Source organism: Lycium ferocissimum, unplaced genomic scaffold (assembly GCF_029784015.1).
Source record: "Lycium ferocissimum isolate CSIRO_LF1 unplaced genomic scaffold, AGI_CSIRO_Lferr_CH_V1 ctg27092, whole genome shotgun sequence".
NCBI classification, from domain to species: Eukaryota; Viridiplantae; Streptophyta; class Magnoliopsida; order Solanales; family Solanaceae; genus Lycium; species Lycium ferocissimum.
In genome coordinates this window covers 2,705-6,599 of record NW_026723360.1, presented here as the reverse complement: position 1 = coordinate 6,599, position 3,895 = coordinate 2,705, and the positions used below count along the sequence as shown (strand labels likewise).

General features: G+C 33.5%; 1 long non-coding RNA gene across 1 annotated transcript; it reads right to left on the bottom strand.

The window, feature by feature from the left end:
- Positions 1-1,801: 1,801 nt before the first annotated feature.
- Positions 1,802-3,016, bottom strand: LOC132043676 (uncharacterized). The gene is made up of 3 exons (XR_009411901.1): positions 2,363-3,016; positions 2,196-2,285; positions 1,802-1,885 (listed from the first exon to the last, which is right to left on the bottom strand). It is a non-coding gene; the product is annotated as an uncharacterized LOC132043676 (long non-coding RNA).
- Between the last annotated feature and the right edge of the window lie 879 nt (positions 3,017-3,895).

Genomic DNA, 3,895 nt, shown 5'->3' with positions numbered 1-3,895 from the left:
TTTCAAAGACAAAAAACATATTGATTATTGTTACAAGAGTTTGGATTAAAGGTAGCAAAAATTGACCTTTCTTCTCCTTATATAAGATTTTGTTTATGACGGAGAAATTTCACTCCCATTTTCCCTGTTTTTATACAGCTCATATGAATTGTTGGTTAAAATTAACAGTTTTTTTTTTTTATTTTTTTTATTTGCACCGTTATTTTGAAGGTTTATGATTAGAATGATCCTTTTTCATATATTAAGGACTATTTCGGTTATGTGGTATTCATTTTTTCTATACATTAAAGACTATTTCGATTACGTGATATATATGAAGGACCAAAATTATCAATTTATATATAATAAGCACTATTTCAATTACGTGATATATATTAAGGACTAAGTCCCACTCCCATATATTAAAGACAATTTGATTGTTTTCTCGACAAAAATGTTAAAACTTATAATTCCATTTGAAAATTTTGTTGAATTTAGGACTTCCAACCAAGGTATCACCTTTTAACGTATATAAAAGGCTATATTTATCAAGGAAAATATATGGAGGACCAAAATAAAATAACATCAATATCATAAGGATTGTTTTGATCATTTTCTCCTTTAAATAGTTGAATGCCTTAAATGTATTTATTAAGATTAAGACGTATGAATTTGAATATACATTTGAATATTAAAATGTGCATTGAGACTTAGATGTCTGAATCTGAACACAAATTTAAATATTAAATTATTATATTAAGATCTGATTACTAAATAATTAAGATTGATTGTTTTCTCAACATCTGAATATAAAATTTATCTTATATAAAAATTAATAATATTTAATTCAAATAAAATACTAGATTTAGCTAATTATATCAACAAATATTTTTAAAAAAATTATATGGTGGTTGATCATATAGAAAGACACTCTTTTTGGGACAAAAAAAAAAAAAAAGTAAGACACCTAAATTGGGATGAAGAGAGCAGTATATACGTACACACACGTCGATGGAGGAATATGCAACCTTTAATGGATTCAATTAGACTCAGTATGTTCTCACATGAAACTCAGGAAAGTGGAAGGGATAGCCAATCAGGAAAACAGAGAAGGGGAGTAGAGACATACCCAATCACCAATCTGAGTAGGAAAGGAAAAGTCACCATTGTGTATGATTCCATGTCTCCAGATTAAAACCATTCACCAATCTGAGTAGGAAAAGAGAAGTCACAATTATACATCTGCAATCTTGTAAGCTCAAGTTCATTACTTAAAAAGTTGCAAGAGTTATTAGTTAGACCTCTCCAAAATGTTTAAAAAGTTGAAAATGAGACAGTGCTTCTCTAACATAGTAGCAAGCAAACACATTTCTTTAAGAGCCATCAACCTCTCATCAATTTCTGTTATCACTACCTTCCCTTACAAAATCAAAGCGTGTACAGATTATATTTGGCAACTTGATATACATGGAAATAGGTTTCATTGATGTAACCAAAGATGGCTGTATTTATTAGTAAAAACAGGAAACCGATAACAAAATTCGGATTGGGAGTATAACGCAACCTCCTAGAAAAATGAGCATACCCCCCAATCGCTATACAATTAAAATGGTATAAAAGCTGGCCCTCTTGGGAGAAGGCAAATGTAGCGGATTTTCTTGATCTTTCACCTAAGACATGTACTGAAAAACACAAGAAAGTTATGTTTAGTTGATTGCATTATCTCCTACTTGCTGTTGGGCTATTTTCATAATACTCTAATTCAACAATATATCACAATTTTTTGTTGACAAGAGAACCCAGTGAAACTAATTGTGTACCTCTTGAAACTATCTTTCAGTTTCCTCCTTTTTTGCCATGTCCCTTGAAATACCAAAAGTTAATCATGTAACTTGAAAGCCTTCACCTAAGTCAGTGTGATTTAGGATTTGTTATCTCACTTTTACTCATATAAGAGGGGATAAAGGCTAATAAGGATTCGACAGTATGTTTTACCATTTGTTTTACACTTTACATATGAAAAATCAGGAAAGTCTGGTCAAAATTAGGTCAATTAAATGCAACGTAAATTTCAAACAAACATGATAATAATCAGTTTTCTACATATGTGTTTTCTGTTTCAGCTTAAGTTTGAAAATAATAGAATACTTAAACATGCAATGAGCAAGGGGATCCCGTTCCGTTCTGTTTCAACTCTCAAAGAAACAAGTGCTTACTTGCATAGCTCCTCACACTTGGCTTTCATGTCGGAGTAGTTGCTCCATCACATCTTCTTTGTTCTTAAAATCCAATTCCATAGATTCTTCCTACAACCAAGGAACATGAAATTAAGTAAAAAAATACACATGAACACGAAAATTCTCAAGATATCATAAAGGCTAACCTCGATTTTCTCCTTCGGGTAACCCTTTTTTCTAGCACAGTAAGAGGCTTCTCACAATCCATCAAAGTCATGCAAGCTAATTGGTGCAATGAGAGCAGCTAGTCTCATCTGTCCTAGCTATCTTTCTCTTTCTCTTTCTATTTCTTTTCCTCTTTCTCTTTCTTGAAGCATCGTCCATTTTCCTTGAAGGGGTATCACAAACTCTAGTCAGCTCAACATTCTGAGATTCATGTTCCTTTTGAACTGCCATTGCTGCTTGATCCACCTCTACATCTTTATTCTCATATCCGAATGTAGTCCCCTGTCTGTTGCAATGGTATGATCAGCAGATGCTTGCAAATGCAATATCTAGAAATATTTCCTTCTCATCTTTATTCAGTCCATCAAAACTAAGCCTAAGCTTTCCTAGAATATCATTGTGAGGGATTCTCTTCAGCTGATCAATTATGTCTCTCCACTGCTTTTTCTCTCGTCTGTAAAAAGAAGAACCCAAAACTTTAAGAGCTAAAGGGAGTCGACCAGCATACTTCACCACTTGTCTTGAAAGTTCCATAAAATCTTTCTTTGGTGATTTTTCTCTAAAAGCATGCCTACTGAACAATTCAAGAGCTTCATCCTCAGTTAATAGTTGGACTTCATACACGCTATCCCCAACATGACCACTCTGCCCCTCCAACTAAAAACTCCAATTGTTCTCAGTGGGTTGCATCATCGAGAATGAACAAAACTTTCTTCCAGCGAAGCATATTCTTTAAAATAATCAGCCCTTCGTGTTCACTAGTTAGAGTCATCTTTTCACCCAAGAGCTTACAAATGACGAGTTCTGCTAGCCATGTTAGTCCATTTTTCTGATACAGTGTTCCAACACCACCAAGAAAACAATCAACTTCAAATAGATGACGGTATCTTTGATATATAACACTTGCAATTTCTGTCTTGCCTATGCCGCCCATACCCCAGATCCCAATGGAGCGAACATCATTTGATTCCACATCTAATAATGAGGCTACTTTCTCAACCTGAGATTTCATACCCACTAAGCTTTCCAGGAAAGGTGAAATAACTTGAAGCGACTGAGGAAATATGCCATCAACAAGCTTCTTGATGCAATCTGCCTCATCCCTACATTACAGTGAAAAGAATCTCAGAGTAAATTAAATAGAAAATAAAAGAAAGAGTTGTCATAGACTAATGTCTAAAACAAACACATAATAATGTCACAAATAAGGAGTGAAACAAGACTTGATTAATTGGCCATTGGTCAGAAAGGAAGAAAAGCTAAAGTTGGAAAACAAATGAAAAGGGAATCAAAGTAAAGTAAAAGGAAGGAAAGAAAGACTTTGTGGTGGAGTTATAATTGAGGAAGCAAAAGTGTTATTTCTGATAGTATACATCCTCTGTATTCACCTTTCATATTGCAGAAATGTTTTAAGTCTTTAGTCTTAGACATATGTATATATGGGTTGGTGGTGGGTTATATATATATACTCCTCCGTCCCAATTTATGTGAAGTGTTTGATTGGGCACGGAGTT